This window comes from Chrysemys picta, chromosome 23 (assembly GCF_011386835.1).
Source record: "Chrysemys picta bellii isolate R12L10 chromosome 23, ASM1138683v2, whole genome shotgun sequence".
NCBI classification, from domain to species: Eukaryota; Metazoa; Chordata; order Testudines; family Emydidae; genus Chrysemys; species Chrysemys picta.
The window spans coordinates 8126009-8146616 of NC_088813.1; the positions used below are offsets into that span (position 1 = coordinate 8126009).

Sequence of the window (20608 nt, forward strand, 5' to 3'; positions counted from 1 at the left end):
AGGGGGAGGGGGGAGGGGAGGAGAGAAAGGAAATTATGAGAAGAAAAAGAGTATGAAACCAGCAGACAGGAAAGAAGTTACCAAAAAAAAAAAAAAAAAGACGGGCAGTTGGATATACAGTGAGGAAATAACATAAGCACCAATACACAAGTAACAAGAACTCGAGGGGGAGGGCCAAAGTAATAAGGTATCCACCTGGAGTTTTTGTTTGTTTTTTAAACACTTCTTAAGATGGTGCCAAAAAGACTACTAAAGTTAGAAGGCAGGGGGTAGGTGGGGGGGACGGGGACGACAACAACACTTAAGTTATCCAGCCCAAACACAGTACTCCATGCAGTATATTTTTCTAGTGATGTACAATCTATCTAAACTGGGGCTTCCATTCCTACGACTAGTAAGCCATTCTACAGCCTGTCAGGGATATTTTCCTTTCTTAATTTTATCCCATTTCTCCTGGTTAAACCTCCTTGCTCCACACTAAACAATTCTCCCACTCTGATGTTCTCACCTGATTTCTTTATATATCTCATACTCTCTTTGCCTGACAAGGGGCTCACCTACAAAATTTTTGGAACACAAAACAGCTGCAAAGAATCGAGTTAGCTAATCAATCAGTTATGATCAATACAGCATCAGTAACTCTGATCTTCACAATCATGCCTGAATGCAATATAGTTTCATAGAAAAGCCTCTTCTCAGGTATGAAAGGGCGTAAAAGCCAGCAGTCGGAACAAGGAAGATTTGTCCCAAAGAAATTACCTAGACTACCAATTATGAAGGGAGAGCCCCTCCAGTTGGGCTTATTAGGCAGAAGCAATAGAAGAGGTAGCGACAAGCTTGGGAAGAATAGAATCTTTCTCCAGCGAGGGCTGGAAGTTGGAGGAAGCAAAAGCACTGGTCTATACAACACCTCTAGACCACAAGACTTTGTTTTAAAAACCCTACTGACAGCAAAGAGTACTGAGGAATCTGAGAATTTGAGACCTAGAGCTGTCTCAAGAGTGTCAAAGCCTGACATCTCAGCACACTGTGAAGTGCTGTAGAGTCATGTCCTCATTTTAATCATTTGTGAGACAGGCTACACACATTTAAGCCTTAATCTTTCCTTATGAGTCCTCTCCAGCAGAATGTTGTGGCTTTTACATTTAACTACCCAAGAGCTTATATGAAAAAAGTAAACCCCCACCACAGCAACCAAGTAAAAAAATCTCAGCAATGCTTTTAACAGCTGAGCTCCTCCTCTCCTCAAAATGTCATATCAGCTTCTGGCTAGTATGTAGGTGAAAAACATTTCAAGCCCCAAATAGGAAATGCACATTTTCATTTTATGTAGTCTAACAGTAGATTATCTATGGGTTTATTTGCAAAGTCCCGTCCTAGTTTCTTGCTATATATGTTTACTTTCAAATTATTATATGCAATGTTGTCATAGTGCTCTCTCCCCTAGGATATTAGAAAGACAAGATGCGTGAGGTACTATCTATTATTGGACCAACTTCTTTTGGCGAGAGAGACAAGCTTTTGGTTTTACACATACCTGTATAAACTCTAAAGCTTGTCCCTCAGCAACATAAGTTGGTCCAGTAAAAGATATTACCTCATCCACCTTGTCTCTCTACTTTTAAATTGGCAGTTAAAATATAAAAGCAAGAATACAAATAAGAAACATTAACCACCTTCCTTAATTCCATCAATTTAGGAAGTGAAAGATTAGAGGTGAAAAGGGGGGAGGGGAGTCTGTTAATTGCAGTATCACTGTAAAGTATCACTTCTTTCCACCTTCCATCAACAAATGTAAGAATATATGCTGCAAGCAAGAAGGAAAGGAAAGGGAGACTACATGCAGGAACATAACCATTTCTAGCATACCCCTAGCAAATGCTGGAAGCATTCCACTATCAGAGCTTGAATTTCAATTTTATCCTGGATGTAGGGCAAAAAGTTGCCTCCTACAGTTTTTCAGAGTGGCATGGGAGGAATTCAAAATAGACAAGATATTTTATTATGGAGTTTCTTTTGTTTACCAAAACAAATGGGATCCATATCTGAACTCAAAACACACACACACTAAAATTAAACAATTCACTTACCGTATTTTCTCTCCCTATTTTCAGTTTTCCCTTCCCTAAACCTTATAATGCACTCCCCAGAGGTCTGGCATATTTTTATTATGAAATGTCTACTCACCTTAATGTGCATACCTACATACAGCATTATGTGGGTGTCTGAAAGCAAAGTAGCATATCAGCATAAAGATACATTTGGGCTGAAATTTTACACAGTGTATGTCTGACAGACCTTTTTATTTTTGAAAAATGTCTATCAAAATGGTTCAGCCATTTCAGAGAACAAGGCTTGTGAAAAGATATATTGTTTTGCGCCTGTTTAAAAAAAAAAATGCTGACAATCTTTTCACTGAGACGTTTTAGAGACCCCCCACACTATGGAGCAGAGACATGAGGTTTCGCAACAGAGTGTCGTGTGTGTTGGGGATATGCCTTTTGCCATCATGGTGAAAAATCCACCCACATTTGGCCAAGTTATAGAAGACTTGCAGCTTTAATTCCCCAAAAATTCTGTCTGTGCTGAGCATGCTCTAATCTGAAGCATATACCGGGTTTGCCTACACTGCAATTAAAAACCCAAACTGGACCAGGTGACTCGGCTCAGGCTAAGGCTAACGTAACTGTGGTTGTTTAATTGTGATTCAGTTTCAGGATGCAGCCCAGGCTCTGGGACTCTCCCACCATGCAAGGTCCTAAAGACCAGGTTCCAACCCGAGCCCAAACGTCTACACCATAATTAAACAGCTCCTTAGGCCAAGCCCAGCAAACACAAAGTCAGCTTGCACAGGCCAGCCATGAGTATCTAACTGCAGTGTAGACATACCCACTGGGCCCAGGGAGCATGGAGGACGCTGCTTGATTTGAATGCATAGACAAGAGCCGGACCCCGTGGATGGTACAAAGAAGACAGAAGGTTAGTAGGGCAGGAGAGCAAAAGGGAAACTGGACTGGAAGCCGGGGGTAAAGGAGATTGAGACTAGCTGGGCACAGAAATTAGGAGCCAAGGAGGGAAGAGATTGAGATCGGAGCCCCAGGGAAGGGGAGAAATGGGACATGATCACATACTAGTTTTTCACCACAGGAATCCTGTCTCATTCAGTGCACAGCATGAACAGTGCTCACTGAGTGAGCAGCTATTACATATTTTATGTCATGGGTCAATATGTGGCCCTATGTCTTATTTACTGCCTACTACTCAAACCCTGTTCTCATGACAAAATTATTAAGTTTCCTCAAGGGCTTTTTATGGCAATCAATATAGTATCCAAATATTTCAAACATTAATCTTCACAAAACCCCTGTGAAATTAATATTGTCCCCATTTTAAAGACAGGGAACTGAAACACAGCGAGATTAAGGTCAAAAGTATCCACTAATTTGGGGTGCCAGGTTTGAGATACCTACGACTTGATTTTTCAGAGTATGTACCATTATATGGCAATTCATAGGTCCAAAACACTGCTTGCATTGCCTACAGCTGCACATTCTCAGCACTTCTGAAAAATCACACCATAGAGTTTCAAGTCAGACACCCAGAAAATGAGGAAAATGCAAATAAACCAAACTTTTTAGAGGTGGCCACTAGGCGACTTGCCCATCATCACATAGGAATGCAGAGGCAGGGAGGGATAGAATCTGCAGGGCAGGCACCATTCAACTGCCTTAGCCACAAGACCATCCTTTCTCGTCCTGCAATCCCCTGCCTCATTTGCTACACACATTCCAACTTCTGGAACATAAATAAAGCAGAAGTTGTACAGACAAGTTGTCTTCTCTACACAGCTTTGATTCATCCCTGGGACAGGTCATTCCTGTGCACTGAATGAAAGCAGGAGTTTTGTGGAAAAAAATAGCAAGTTATCATGCAATTAAGAACATATAATGCAGAGGTCGGCAACCTTTCAGAAGTGGTGTGCCGAATCTTCATTTATTCACTTTAATTTAAGGTTTCGTGTGCCAGTAATACATTTTAACGTTTTTAGAAGGTCTCTTTCTAGAAGTCTATAATATATAACTAAACTATTGTTGTATGTAAAGTAAATAAGGTTTTTTAAATGTTTAAGAAGCTTCATTTAAAATTAAATTAAATTCAGAGCCCCCCAGACCGGTGGCCAGGACCCGGGCAGTGTGAGTGCCACTGAAAATCAGCTTGCGTGCCGCCTTCGGCACGCGTGCCATAGGTTGCCTACCCCTGATATAATGCATACACACAGGAAGACTGAATTAAGGTTGCACGGACAACTGCAATTATGGCATATCCTACTTTTGATTCCTTGACTTTGCAACCTTAATAATGTTCTTTAGCAGCTTTGTGTACAATACATAAAAAAATTAATATAAGATTCCAATATACCACAATTTGAGATTATCTAGCCACTCTAAATCAGTCAGTCCACCTCCTTCCTAAAAGCGCTGCTCTCCCATGTCTCAGTGCGCTACATGAGGTCAGAATACTGGGGAACTTTATCCTACTGTTATCTAAAAGAACAGTTCAAGACAACGACAATAGAAGACATACAAAATGGTAACACTAAGCCTAAACAAGCTGATGGCCAGAAAGATTATTGGAACTGTTTTTCTAGAATTGGCTACTAAATTAATAGCCCAAATTTTACCTAGTAGTCCTTGCTGCATTGTTTGAATGTCATTTTGAATTATATGGGTCACAACTCCTCAATCGGCTCGAGTGTAATGCAAAAAAACATTTTGGTTCCCTGAACTCTCAAAAGGCACTTCATGCTTTCAGGAGAATGGGCAATCCACGGGAACATCTACACATACCGGTGCAGATTTTCTTCCATTCAGAAGGAGAACTGTTAGTTCAAGTGTTGAATCTGCCAGAAAGCTTTGGGGATTTAAAAAAAGTGACATCACAAGGCACTCATCTCCAACAACAGATGGGAGAAACCACTCTTCAAATATACATGCGTGGGAGGAAGAGTACACAACATCACATGATGCAGACAGATTATTGCCTACTGTCACTTAGCTCTTCTAATATCAGAAGCACCCTGCAGGTTGTAAGCTTGCTGCAGTGATTATGTTTTCACTATACGTGAGTGATGACAGAAAGGAGAGATGCTCACAGTAAGCAAAATGTTTGATGTCCTTCATCAGAGCAGATATAAAAATTAAACAAGTCACTGTGCAATATAGGACAATGCAAATTACACATAAAATTATAATGTTGGATATGTTTGCTCTGTGTAAAATGTATTTTAAAAGGTAAAATGACTAACAGGATTACATAGGGATTTACCATAAAAGCGGTATATCAAAAGCCCAGCAAAATCCTGTATGAGTGTGTCCTCAAGAGCACATCAAATTAAAACAGAATCTCGCCCCAATCTAGAACTGCTTCATAAAATTAACAGACTTGTGTCCGCACACAAAAGTTAATATTTGATTTTCACACACATACCAATAGTTGTGTCATGCAAGTAACAGTTCATAGTAAACAGAATACAAGTGTAAACAACTGATAGAATGTAAAGACAAATTTTAATAATATTATCTGGATTAACTAGAAACCACAAGCATTCCTATCTAATCCATCTGATGGACAAAGATAACTCCTGTCGACACTGCATTCCATAGCTCTTTGCAGCTTTAAGTTATCTTCCTATTCATCAAAGCAGCGCAACAAGTGAGAAATATACCATGTTATAATGGACAACAGCTATAAACAATCACAAAGAGCTCATCTTTATCCACACATTCAGCCGATGGCATGAAACTAAGGTGAAGCAAAGTAGGGAGAAAGCACAACAAATACAATGGATCACAAACAAACTAGGCTTCAATTTGAAATATAAAAACTCTACATAATACACTCCCTAAAGAGCCTTTGATTTCACTAAAAAGAAAGAGACTGCAAGTTTGAAAACCTTATATTCTATTTGGTATTTTTTCTAACATCTTTGAAAAATTATGCTGAGATTAAACACGGCCCGGAAATTTCAGGGAAGCTGGTATGTCTCAAATGAAGTCTGAGGCAGGAAATAAGGTTATAATGGGAGGCTAGTTTCATCGGTAATCTATGGCAGGACAAGCATGCCCCCCGCCCAAATGAACCTCTCCTCTTTAAAATAAAGTGTTCCACAACACCTTAGATTTCTTAAAAACAACAAGGAGTCTGGTGGCACCTTAAAGACTAACCGATTTATTTGGGCATAAGCTTTCGTGGGTAAAAACCTCACTTCTTCAGATGCAGAGAGTGAAAGTTACCGATGCAGGCATTATATACTGACACATGGAGAGCAGGGAGTGACTTCGCAAGTAGAGAACCAGTGTTGACACTCCCTGCTCTCCATGTGTCAGTATATAATGCCTGCATCGGTAACTTTCACTCTCTGCATCTGAAGAAGTGAGGTTTTTACCCACGAAAGCTTATGCCCAAATAAATCGGTTAGTCTTTAAGGTGCCACCAGACTCCTTGTTGTTTTTGTAGATACAGACTAACACGGCTACCCCTGATACTTAGATTTCTTATCATAGCTCTTCACCGTGAATTTGAAAAACAATTTCAGCAAGCATTAGTCAATTCCCAGTAGAGCACATCCAAACACTAACCTAACCCAGTGTACACATATAGGTTTATTATTCTTTTAGTTAATATAGGCTGGGCAAAAGTTCTCAAAACCTAACAGCAAATTTCAAGGGCATATCAGCACACACAGATGAACAGCAAAAATAGAATCACACACCCCTGTCCTCCAAAGCTCTGACTAGATTTTGCTAGTCAAGGTGAATCAATGGTCTTGCCACCATTTTAAAAGCTCAGTTTTTTGCATGATCATGTTCCAAGAAGGATCATTTCTGGTATGTTCTTTCTTTTGGGACTCCAAACTTCTGGGATTCTTTCCAACAAAGATGTAAACAACATCCTAGTAAAAGGTTAACAGAGCAAACTCCTTTGTGGAAAACAAAGGTATAAAACAAATTTGTCTCTTCAAAGCAAATCCATTTAATGCAGAGGGTGTCAATCCATTATCCTGCATTTGAATATGGATCAGACAAAAGCTCTGCTTGATAACAATCTTCTAAACAGACACTACCCTGACACACTGCTAGCATGTTTAACATATTGCAAGGAATCATAAGGAATTATGTTTTCCCTGGTTGGATTTCTTGGTTTACAAATAAATATAGTTTCCTGAAGGACAACTCTATTTCAGGACTCACTTGTGATCTAAAATATCAGTACAGCATTTAGCTTCTAAAGATCACTGACACTTGTGTGCACAAGTACAGAATCTCATTTCATATGAGAATCTGCCTGTTATATCAAAGCATCTAGAGCATTGAAATGTCCTATGGTTTGAAGCCTCTTACTGTACAGCGATTCTGTGATCACTAATGACTGTATTTTAAGTCTGGTTGCTTACCATGGAAGTGGCATAAAATCTGAGGTACACATCTACTATAACTTTGAATTTACTCAATAAGGCAATAACTAAAAGAATAAGGTATGACATAACAGATGGGTTCTTCAGCCTTGCAAATTCAAACACAGTCAACTGAAAATATTACATCAACTCATACAAATGCGATCATAATGCACAATAGCTGCAGTAATTATATATATTAGATGTAGACTGGGGTAAAATTTTCAAAAGCACTCCAGTGACTTAGGAGTTTACATTACCTTTGAAAATTGGATTTATGAGTGTAAGTCGCAAGGCACTTTTGAAAATTAGGGGACCAGAGAGAACAAAGAGTGATGTATCCACATCTAACTGTAGCAAGAGATGTTTATCTGAAGTTTATGAAATGACAGATATGTAGTCATGAGACACTAAAGAACTCAAGCCTTCTTTCTTATTGAAGGCATGCCACAACAGTAGAAACCTGTGAGAAGATCTCAGTGCTTTTTGAGCATCTATTACATCTTAAATTTCCCAACCAGAGAAATTATAGGCTGGCATAGTCCATTTATGAAATAAAATAATGGATTCAAGCAGTCATACGTTCCTTCAGTCCACTAATGGTTTTCCCAATTCAGAGGCAGCACCCAAGTCCAACAAACTTAGCAGCTGGAATTTTCTTATTAGTTTAGGATAATATCATTAAAGAAAACTCAGAAAGCTGGCACAACTGACAAAGCTCCCAGTGAGTTCAAAATAAAGTGCATATCACTGAGACTCCGTAAAATTAGGTTTCTAAAAAGCCATCCTTTCTAGAAAAAGTATTCTTCCATCTTATGCCCTTTGCTAAATCACATGACATTGTATTTTGGTGGCATTTCCAGACTAAGGACTTGAATATTCATCAAGATAGAAGTGCAGTAATTGTTTATAAGAGATGCATGTTATCTTTACATCATAGAAGCATCTAAAAAGGTTTCAACCAGGTCAGAGCCCCACTCTGCACTGTACAAACACCGTGGCAGTCCATGCCCCATAGGGCTTAGAAGAAATCTGTTATGAACAGAAATGTTTCAGAAACAAAATGTTTGAGTGATTTATAAACCTATTAGCTTATTTTTAATTAAATACACTTAGCTGAATATCATATGCATGGAGACATTTTAATAAAGTGAGTGGCAGTATGAAATTCTACAAACATTAATTTGTTACTTTCTGTGCTAACATTTAAAAATTAGAGTTTTATTTGGCTTTTCTTCAGCTGCCATAAAATTGGCAAACTAGTGCAAAATAAATTAAGATTTAAAAGGAACATAATTTACTTGAAATCTAGTCAATTAAAAAAAACGTTAAAAGCAATTGCTGAGACTATACATACTCCTGATCCTGAGTGCTTCTGGGAATTTCTGTAATTGTACAATGAGACATTTTCTAATTTTTAAAAATAACAGGTAGTTGCTTTATCCATACTATAAGGAAAGTGATCACACAAGTGAAACTGACTAAACATAGTGCCATCAAATGCACAAACTGAAGGGGGGGAAAACCCAGACCTGTTTCTTTTCTTCTATTCCAATGCTGCTTGAAACAACTGTTGAGATAATTTTCAGGCAGATGTGTGGTTTTTAAATGGATTGTGTCCTTTTGAAATTGTTTTAGTTTTAAATGCTATAATTCACTTTAAAAAAACCCTCTTAATTGCACAGTGTCCCTTTAACATGAACAGAAGCAAATCAAGAAATATTTCAGACCAATCAAATCCATGACTAAAAGCAGGATGCAACACAGGGAGATTGGTTTAACCCTTTGATCACTAAAGCATTCAAAAATTAATCCCATGTGTAATCTTCCCCCCCCCCTTCCCTTTTTTTTTTTTTTTTTTTTAAGCAGAGGCAATTTTCTTTGCAGCCATGGTTCATGCAAAACAGCTTCAGTAACAACAGTACCTGCTCCACCCTCACAACCTTCAATTCAGCTCATCTACCAGGCCTGCGTTGTTTTTGAAATCTCTTCCTCTCAGAGCTCAAACAATTGACGGATTGTGTTTTGAGATTTTTCAAACCTTTCACCGCCATAGCTTCATTCCCACCATCCTCCTCCTGAATCTCCCAACCCACCTCCCTCCCACACAATAGACTCACTGAGGTTAGAAATAGGAAACACCTACTGATTCCGCGCATCCATCCCTCTGCCCACGCAGGAAAGCCTCTCCTCCATAAAGGACGGGGCTGACATTAAATGGACACACACACAGCACATGATCTTGACCATCATCACCACCACCTCCTCCTCCTCCCTTAACATCTCGCATCCCACCATTTCTGCGCTCAGACAATTCCGGTCTCCTCCGGAGCCACCAATCTTCCCTCCCCCACTTCTCCAGGCCGCGCACCTTGCTATGGGCAGAGCTCAGACCCGGGCAAGGCAAAGACACGAACAGACCCTGGAGGTGACCAGGCGCCCCGGTTTCTAGGGACAGTCCCGATATTTGAGGCTTTTTCTTATATACAAGCCTATAACCCCCCCCCCCACACACACACACACACACACACACACACCCCACCCCCGTCCTGATTGTTCACGCTTCCTGTCTGGTCACCCCCAAGACCCTGCCATGGAAGGCGCCCCCGCCTTCCCAGCCACCCCACTGCCAGCTCCGTGCCCCCCCCCGCTCACCTGCCCCCCCCCAGCGCCCCCGCCCCGAGACCCCCCCCACGCCCTGCCCTAACCCCCACCCCTGGGCAGACCCCTGCACCCCCGATGGCCATGCAGACACCCCAAGCCCCCCTGCACTGCCCCCCCCCGCCCATTTCCCTTGTACCCACTCCCCCCCCCGGCACACTAGCCCCCCGCCCCGTACCCGGCCGGCCGCTCTCTCCTCACACAGCGGGGCGGGGTAGGGGGGAAATCCCGCCGGCTCCAGGCCCGCCGCTGTCTCCTCACCCACCGGCGCCAGCGGCCCCAGACCCCGCGCCCCCTCCCCCCAATAACATAGTAGTAAGTTTCTATTGGCCGGGCCGGGAAGGCGGGGCCGCCGCCGGCTCCGCCATTGGCTGCTGGGAGGAGGGGGAGGGGCGGCCGCGCGTCGCGCACGCGAGGAGAGCGGGGAGCACCGAGGGGAGCCGCGGGAGCGCGCAGGCAGGCAGCGGGGCGCGCTCCCCCCCCCTCTCCACGGGACAGAGGGAGGCTGCTGTGCCCCGCTCCGAGCTATGGGGGGAAGGGGGAGTCCCTGTGCCCCACTCCGAGCTGGGGGGGCCCTGGGCCCCCCTCCGAGCTAGGGGGGAAGGGGGGGTCCCTGGGCCCCACTCCGAGCTGGGGGGGGCCCTGTGCCCCCGCTCCGAGCTATGGGGGGAAGGGGGGTCCCTGGGCCCCCCTCCGAGCTATGGGGGGAAGGGGGCGAGTCTGCTGTGCCCCACTCAAGGGGGAGGGGGAGGCTGCTGTAACAGGGAACAGGACTCTTTCCCTACTGAAAAATGGGGAGAAGGCGGCACAGTAGGATAACCCCCCTCCTCCCCCCCAGCCAGCTCCTGCTTCTGCTCAGGCCCTTCCCTGGGCCTGATAATGAACCAAAAAAGCACCTATATTACACCCCTGCTCTCCTCTCAGTTACTGAGCCCAGGGCGCATAGGACGGCGGAGAAGCTGCCAAAGCAGTGTGGGCCAGGTACCTATAGGCATTAAAGGGAAAGATTGCAGGATATGGAACCTGATCCCGAACATCCAGCCCAGCTCCGTACTTGTGACAGGAGAGGGGCCATTTCCAATTGTGCCCCCCACACACACACAGGTACATTCAGGGCCTGACCCCGTACACTTGAATTCAACAGAGCTCAGTCATTGCTTCTGAGCCTTCCTAGCCTTGCGCCTGCGCCTTTTTAATCAAATCCTGACTTCACATCAATCTTTGTTCTGTAGACTAGGGGGAGAAGACCCACAGCCATGCAGTTACCCGGGAACTCTACCCACGCACCCCGAGGAACCAATCCTTGAAGGATAGTCCTTGGATAGAACAAGGAATTCTTTGGACTTGCCTCCACACAAACTGGAACGGACAACACTTAGGCATTGTATATGTTATAGATTAGTGGCAGCACAGCTACGTCAGTCAGGAATCACACCTCTTCTCATCCCTGCCTTACATAGCTATGCCAGCGAAGGCCTGTAGTAGAGACGGTTATACAAGCAAAACTGCGCTTTTACTCGTATCGCTTGATTTGGGGGGGGGGGGGTCGTATACCATTAGAATTGTAAAGCACAGCTTTGGCAGTACCAGTAAAGGAATAGCGTTAAAGTGCTTCTAGGATAGACTTATCTACAGTGGAAAGTTGTACTGCTTTAACTATACTAGTTTAGTGTAACGGCTAGTGGTACAACCCTTGTAGTGTGGACACAGTTGTACTAGTATAAAAATGCTTCATCTCTGGATGCAGTTAGACTGGTAAAGACTAAAGCTTACAAATGGATGTGGGATTGGGGTAAGGGTGGGGGGGGGAAATCATATCCTTAACCAACATAGTTATACCAGTCAAACATTTATGTTTAGACCAGGCTTAAATTAAATTAAAAACAAACAAAAACACAAAAACACTCAATACTAGTAGTTATTTCAGTGCAAGTTGGTAACTATAATTGATTATTTCAGTTTGTTTGTAGGCAAGCCTCCATTAGGTGACAGAACCAGTTGGATGCAAATCCATGTCTGGGAATAGTCAGAAACAGTCTTTTCCTTTCTTGGGCTCTGTGGCATGGCGCTGCATGACATGCAAGTTACTGACAACAGGCTGTTTCATGTCACTGAAAAAGTCACAGATGAAGTCCCCACAGGGTAAAGCCCTTTATGAAAAATGTTCTCCTGTCTACGCATATTAATAGCTGAGGTCTCACAAAAGGAGAACTTCCTGAAGTGAGCTATTAGACCATATTATATACATTATATAGACTGCCACTGCTATAGGAATGGATGCCTTTTGAGTACTTCAACCAGATACATCATCTAATCCCAGCTTCTTTAAATCTCTGCTCTAACCCACAACAAACACTGTCCTTTAAGAGGAGGTTGAAATGACATGATTACTCCCACTGCTACAGCTAAGAGGATAGAGCAGTGAAGTGTTTATAAGGTAGGGGAGGAGTAAGCAGAAGAACAGCTTTAGAACGTAACAAATAAATTGGAAACAATACAGAAAAGAAATACACAAATTTAGAAACCCTTCTGATGGATGTCTTAAATCAGCACAAACTTTTTCTACAGCGTCCTAGATTTTAGATACAGCTTTCTCTATAAAAACAGAAAAATGTAGTGTAGTTCAGAAGCATGGAGCTATTCTCCCATAACAATCTATGTACAAAAGCAAAACTTTTGTAAAGATATAAAACAAAGGCCATTAAGTAAGAAATGGAACAGTTACAGTGTCCCCAGTCACTAAAAACTTTGCTTTTAATATATCTCTACTAACTCAATTAAAACCTGGGGCGGAAGGGGAGTGAGTACTTGTGAAACAAGCAGACTTTTAAGTGAGGTAAATTTGGGTTCTTGTCTTCAAAAAGAGATAATTGTGTTGGCCTCTCTTTTGAAAAGAATTTCTGTACTAGGATGCGAAAGTTTCCGTGACATGGTCTGGAGACTTGTAGGGTATACAGTGTTTTCTATTGTACTAACTGTGGAATTATTAAATCTTCCCTCTTTGAATTTGTCAGTAGAAAATAGATATACTATACAATTTTACATTGTTTATCATGTCAGCTCCAGCAAGTCCTCATCGAGATGGATTTCCTCGCATGTAAACGTACCAACAAAGAGAAAGCAACTGCTTTGTCTCACATATTTACATAATCCGCAACAGACCTCATGGCAACAAAAGCCTTTTGGAGCAAAATGGGAAGAGATTTAAACTATGGATCAGTTTTCGGTTTGCATTAAGATCAACTCCATCACACCCTATTAATATACAGTACTGAGGTGCTTCGTGGTTTGGGGTCAATAAGCATTGCACCTCCACCACTCCGCACTGAAGTTTATTTCAACAGCATCCTAGCAAGGGCGAATTTCAAACTTTTGGTTTTCAACTAGTACCTGATACTTTCCAAACAATCTATTTCCTCATAAAGAATTCACCTCCCACTGAAAAACACCCACCCTGCTAGGATTACTTACTATGGCAAGGCCCTCTCTATAAAGCTTGCAACCAGCTTCCATTACAGGTTCACGCTGTTGAGAGACATACAAATATTTCCTAGCTTTTCCTTATCAATGTTACCATCTTTTCAATTGTAATAATAAATCTCATGATATTTTGTCTTTTTCATAAAGCCCCAGCTCCAAAACTCTCACGATGATGTGCGAATCTCAGTTTCATTAAATCAGTTTCTAGCCTTCATGCTTACATTGAAGTACTTGGAAATGTGAGTATTAAAAGCTCAAAAACATCTCAAATAAGAACCCCAGTTTGGTTTAAAAATCTATTTTTAAATCAATTTTTAAAATTGATTAATTTTAAAATTAAATCAAAAAATCTATTTTTTAAACCAATCTCGTAATTTTTGGGTCCTGACTCACGATTTTTGAATACTTTGGGTTAGCAACGCTACTTGCACAGAAGTCCAAAATAGACTTTGAAAGCTTACAAAGGTATCTCACAACACTGGGCAATAAAATGGCAGATGAAATTCATTGTTGATAAATGCAAAGTACTGCACACTAGAAAACATAATTCCACCTATACATACAAAATGATGGGGTTTTAATTGGCTGTTACCACTCAAGAACAATCTTGGAGTCATCATGGATAGTTCTCCAAAAACATCTACTCAATGAGCAGCGGAAGTCAAAAAAGATAGCAATATTAGAAATCTCTAGGAAAGGGATAGAAAAGAAGACAGATTTTCTGTCACGATATAAATCCATGGTACCCCCACATCTTGAATGCTGTGCACAGTTCTGGTCACCCCATCTGAAAAAGATATACACCTCTACCTCGATATAACGCTGTCCTCGGGAGCCAAAAAAAATCTTACCACGTTATAGGTGAAACCGCGTTATATCGAACTTGCTTTGATCCACCAGAGTGCGCAGCCCCGTCCCCCGCTCCCCCCCAGGGCATTGCCTTACTGCGTTATATCCGAATTTGTGTTATATCGGGTCGCGTTATATCGGGGTAGAGGTGTACTAACAGTAGTTACACATATTTCAAACTGGGGGGAGGGGCAGCGCATCCAAAACATTAAAACTGATATGCAACTCTACAGTGTGTTAGGAGACAGTTTATACCACAGACTCTCTCTATAATGTATTGATCTGTGCTGTATATTAACCCAGATTGGGGAATACTGTTTAAACTGGTTCTTTCATAACAGTACTAGCATTAGATAGAATTTTGATTTTAAAAAGTTACCTGTTACATCATATACTATACAGTTTAATGAGACAGGCGTATTACCGCACATAACGTTAAAAACCCTACATGAGCATTTAACACAACACTACCCAATATTAGTTCCCATCCAAGTTAAAAAAAAATTAGGCAAATTGACTAAAAATTACTTCGGTATAAGCTCAAATCTGCCTCATTTTTTAACTTTCACTTTAGGTTTTGGCTCATGTTCTAACCTTTTCCTTCCTACACATCCCCAGACTGACCTCTGAAATCCCATAGGAAGTCATGGAAATGTCTTAAATTCTTAGCTATAAACAGTTTGATCCATGCCAAGACAGGACTGCAAATATTTAAAGAACTTCCCTATTCGTTGCAATTTTTTTATGCAAGTTAGAAATCACATTATACAACCCAATTAGAAATTCAGTCATATTAATGAATCATGAAACCTCAGTGGCTGAATGCTGTTATTTTAACAAGGGTTATAAGCATAGAAATCATATTCCTTTTTAGCATGTATATGTGCGGCTAAGGCAGCAGACTATTTTACTGAAAACCACAAGGTAGTTCCAGGCCAGCAGCAAACTCAGGACTCTTGCAGCCTTGATTGGTGAAGATCAATAGGGTCTTGCAGAGAAGGGGGCGAGGGGAAGAGGTAAAAGAGAGTGAACAGAGGGAGGGCAAGTAACCCACAGTGCTGTTTTCAAAAACACGCCATCCTAGCAGTTTAAATATGGTGCATTTAATAGTGGATTTAGAAGCCCTTTTGGAATGTACATTACGATGGAAGAGAACTCTTGCCCTAGACAAATAAGAGCTCATATATAAAAATCTTAGAAAATAAATCCCTACGTTCTGCTAAGACACCACAGAGTATACAATATAGTAGGATTCCCACATTCAAGCATGCAGAGACCGAGGGTCCTCTTATTTCAATGCCCGTTAGCTTTATGTTAAAAATTTAACAATCATCAACAGTGCACTCTGCTCTTAATAAAACTCACCCTGCCCTGAAGAGTTGATCTAAACAAGGAGCGTACCATCTAAAAAGGAATTATTTGTGTGTGTGTGCGCAACACTTAGGGATTTTTAATGTGAAAAACAAGAGAATCTGGGGAGGGGGGAGGAGATCAAAATTGACATACACTATAAGAAAGAACAAAATTAAGTGACCTGAAGCTGAATGGTAACTAAAGTTTAAAAGAAAGAAAAACAGCCACAGAATAAGTATTTATTGTGAACTGGCTAGAAGTAATTGAAAATGTCAACTTGTCTTTTCTACACTGGTGCACGAATTAGGTCAAACCAGCAGCAGCAACATTAAGTGGTGCAAGCAAACAATCGGGGGGGAAGTCAGTGGTTTTGTCTCGTCAACCTCTGGCTTTCCAGCCCTGGCTCTACGGTTCACATTCACTGGTATAATCACAAACGTTGATTCAACTGGTATCAGAAGGCTATGAAGAGGTGTAAAGGAAATCTCATTTCAACTTGGCACTGCATAGTAGGACAAATCCACTTTGGTCTAATTCTGATATATTTCCGTCAATAAATAGAGTACATGACCTCTCTCCCTTCTCAGCAAGTCATTTAAGATCCAGATTCACAGTATATTTTCCCCTCCATTGAGAAGCGTACAAATTAACAATCATTGTGTGGGAGAAAATTACTATTAACAAAGTCTTTAATAATCTGCCATAGAGGTAAAGTTACAAATATGTGGAAAATACTTCCATAGCTTTTGAAAGCTTATGCAGACAGTGCTTTGGTGTGACAGAAGAGCAACCTTTTGGGATGACGGCTTTTAAAAGCCTGTCACGTTCTGAGCTAAGAAATGAAGTGGAAGAGATTTATTAGATCATCAGTCCAGCTCATTACTAGTCTCTAGGATAAGTCGTCTCTACAGTGTATTCACTCCTCAGTGTTTTATTACAGAGCCACAACAACAACCCTATAGTAAATGTTAAAAAATAACTCGCCATTATAATCCCAATTTTGGTGGCACACTGCATCAACTTTTGCCAAAGCCATATCATGTGTCTAGAAGTTGTCATGGGGTGGTCTTTGACCATGGAAGACTCTCCTTCCCACCCACTCTCCCCCATTTTGTATCATTTCAACTATCTAGCCGTGATCAGATTTTAACAAATCCTGATAATGCATTTTTGTAACGTGTTCCCTTTTTTAATAGAATCTCTCAAAAGGCAGTTTGGCCCAAAAACTCCAAATTTGGCTTATTCTAGTGTCCTCACAGAGTCATTGGAGTATTTTCCAAAAAGTCAAAGGGTTAATTTCAGCTTTGCACCTATGAGAACTAAGGCTTGGTCTATACTAGTGGTTTTCAAACTGTGGGTCGCGACCCAGTACTGGGTGGCAGAAGGAAGGCACTGGGTCACGGCAACTCTGGTCAGCACCACTGACCCTCCCCCCCTCTGCTGCTGGCCTGGGGGGGGGGGGGGGAGGGTCATGGGGCTCTGCACGCTGCCCCTGCACCCAGCACCAGCTCTGCATTTCCAGTGGCCGGGAATCAGCCAATGGGACCGGGGGGGGGGGCGCGCAGTGCCTGCGGGCGAGAGCCGCACGGAGTCACTTGCACGCCTCCGCCTAGGAGCCGGACCTGCTGCTGACCGCTTTCAAGGTGCAGCGCGTTCCACAGTGCCAGGACAGATGAGAAGTCTGCCTTAGCACCCCGGCTGCGCCGCGTCCCAGTCCTCTGCCCCAGCCCTGAGCCCCCACTCAAACTCAGAGCCCCCTCCTGCACTACAGCGACACTGTAAACGTAGACAAGCCCTACACAAACACTCTGATGCCTGTAGAGATTCAACACAGGCTTAACCTGACCTGGTATTTTATATACTTTTCAGTTTTCAAACATGCACCCACCACAATGTTGTCTGGATGTAAACAATAAAAAATAGTATGTTTTGTATTTGAAGTATTTATTACGGCTTTTGCTTGAGGGATGTAGAAAAGCTTTGTACAATGCCCTGAAAGTTTGCAAAAATCAGGTCTGTTGAATCAATGGAAAGAAGTGAATTTTTACAGGACCACAACTGAAAGCCTGTCACCTCCAGACATTCAAATCTGGGGACTGTTAGCAAGTGCGTCACTTTCATTTCCAGAGATGCAGTAATACAGAGGAGAGAATGCCAGTGTTGTCAAGTCTTACCATTTAAAATCACAAATCTCAAAATAGTTGGTGGGTTGTTTATTTTTTAAAACTCCAGCTCCTGGAGTCACGTTACTACTTTTCCTTTTAAAAATTAAGTTTCTAGCCCTCATGGCTGTGAAGAAAAGTTTGAAAACCATGAACTGGCAGTTCAAACAGCAAAATGCATATTAAGATCATGATTATTTGGGACCTGATTCATAATTTTTGAATGCTTGGGGTTGGCAATATCAAGTCTCTCTGATAGTAGGACCCAAGTCACAGAGTGAAGAGGTGTCAGTTATTTGGCTCATGGTGTACATCTGGCTCACTTGATGGATATTTCTTTTCCCCCCCCTCCCCCCGCCCATGAAATGTGTCAAATTTTCAGCTCTGAAGCACCCTGAGATCACAGATCTTGTCTAAAATTCAGTAGTAAGCTCTTCCACACAGGGACTGTGTCATCTTATGGTTTTACACAGCACCCAGCATGGTAAGGCTCCTTGGCACCAATACAAAATATTTAATATTCAAGAATAATCATGCCTTCCCTGCAATAAACGATCAGCTGTTCCCTTTCATTTCCTTCCATTGGCACCTAGTCGGGTTCTCCACCAGCACAGGGTAAGAACAGACAAAAGAGCAGAGTTCTTTTTTTAAAAGATTACAGGTGCAACTTTATAAACCAACAGAATAAATAAAAATGGCTCATCTCTTTTTAGCATCACAGACATCTTAATTCCATTTAAGTGGTAATTTGTTTGGGAATTCAAATTAGTTTTAAATGCCGGGCAGGGGGAGGGAAGGGGAGATCGGAAGGTTACCACCACTTCCCTGGGGAAATTTTTCCACAGCCTAGTGGATCTTGCTGTATTCAGCGTACCCTGATATTCAGCGTACATTTTCTTTTATTCATATACATCTGAGTAATTACATTTGATCAATTAAGTCCCTATTTATGAATTTAGCTTTTGAGTAAGTCAAGTCAGTATCATCCACTTCTCATTTTGCATGAAATCACTGTTCATTTCATCAGTTGGCTAAGCACATGATAGGAGACAGGCTACGTAAGCAATCAAGGAGAAAAGAATAAGAAAGGGCTAGAGCAACAAAAACGAGAAAAGAACAAGCACTCAGTAATATTAACAAACCTCCAAAAAGTAAGTTTTGAAAAACTTGCTTTGCACGAAAGCACGTCTCCTGGCCTGATATATCATTTCACGAGATGACCCATTAAAACACTGACCTTTCATGGATTACAGGGCCAAACTATCAAAGAGTTAAACTGTCTATAAACAGATTATCTACCCTCTGAAGAACAAAACAAAATTTTCCCCTCTTACAATACAGCTTGAAAGCATTAAAATTCACAAATGGCCGCCACTAAAACAAAGCATACAATTTATCATGGCATCTGTAGTGCTGCTGATGCTTAATGCTGCGAATACCATTGTAAGGCCAACAGTCACAGGGCACCAAATGTTGACAAAATAACACCACACGATAACCAGCATAAGTCCGTAAATTTTAGAAATAGTCGCACTTCTCAAAGAAATTATATCAGTAAATTAGCTAGCACAATGGGCCCTTATCTTGGTCAGGTAACAGCTTTATTGCATCTGCAAAGTGGGTATTCACCCATGAAAGCTTATGCCCCAATACATCTGTTAGTCTATAAGGTGCCACAGGACTCTGTCGCTTTTTACAGATCCAGACTAACACGGCTACCCCTCTGATCCTTTACTGCATCTGATTTCTCAGAAACCTAGCTTAGATTTTCATTCAAAGTTTATTGGTGTTTCTCTATTTTCAAACCATGCCTTTTGCACTGAAGTGTTCAATTTTCATGTCTCTTTTTAATAGATTGCAGAGGAATTCTGCTAAGAACCTTGATGTTATTGCAACAACAGGAAGTTCCAACCATAAACACAAGCAGACAGTTTTGCTGAAATTACAAATGTATCTCAAGCTAGAGGTCAAAGCTCAACTGTGCAAGATTTGTTGAAATAAACCTGAAAATAACTTTTAGTGCCACCTAGGGGGACCAGTAATAAAACAGAGACAGAAGAACTGTATTACAAGCAATCACTGTGGCTGCTGTATTAATTTATCCCTCAATAAAAATGAGCTTATTCTGGAGAGAAGCTAAATATTACTTACATCTACCTGGTAGAATTGCTACCCCTATAAAATGTCTCAGGAATTGTTACACAGACTTCTAAGGCAGGATTTCCCTACCAAAAATAAAATAAAGAAATCTCTAGCTGTTATGGTTCTCAATAAAACACAACTTTCAAGATATGGTGAGTGTAATCAGTGAAGTAGTGTCTGCCTAAGTTTGCAGAGAGCCTGAAACAACAGTGCTAAAATGTGAGCTGCCCAGTTGTTTAAATGGATTCTAACTCAGATGCCAGCCATGATGTCTTAAATCAAGTGGTTCTCAACTAAGGGCACATGTACCCCTGGGGGTACTCAGAGGTCTTCCAGGGGGTACATCAACTCCTCTAGATATTGGCCTAGTTTAGAAAAGGCTACATAAAAAAGCACTAGCCAAGTCAGTACAAACTAAAATTTCATACAATGACTTGTTTATACAGCTCTATATACTATACATTGAAATGTAAGTACAATATTTAAATTCCGATTTATTTTATAATTA

At 41.5% G+C, this 20608-nt stretch overlaps 1 protein-coding gene across 48 annotated transcripts in view; it reads right to left on the reverse strand.

The window, feature by feature from the left end:
* Positions 1–20608, reverse strand: part of EPB41 (erythrocyte membrane protein band 4.1) — a 159187-nt gene that overhangs the window by 115885 nt on the left and 22694 nt on the right. For 4 of the 48 annotated variants that reach the window (XM_065576704.1, XM_065576703.1, XM_065576699.1 and 1 more), the window contains exon 1: positions 10293–10440. The exons of 41 other annotated variants lie outside the window; for them this stretch is intronic. The gene's annotated coding sequence lies outside the window, so the exon portion shown is untranslated. Of the gene's footprint in view, positions 1–10292; positions 10443–20608 lie in introns of those variants that run through there. 3 more of the 48 variants (XM_065576682.1, XM_065576676.1, XM_065576669.1) reach the window with 2 other exon arrangements.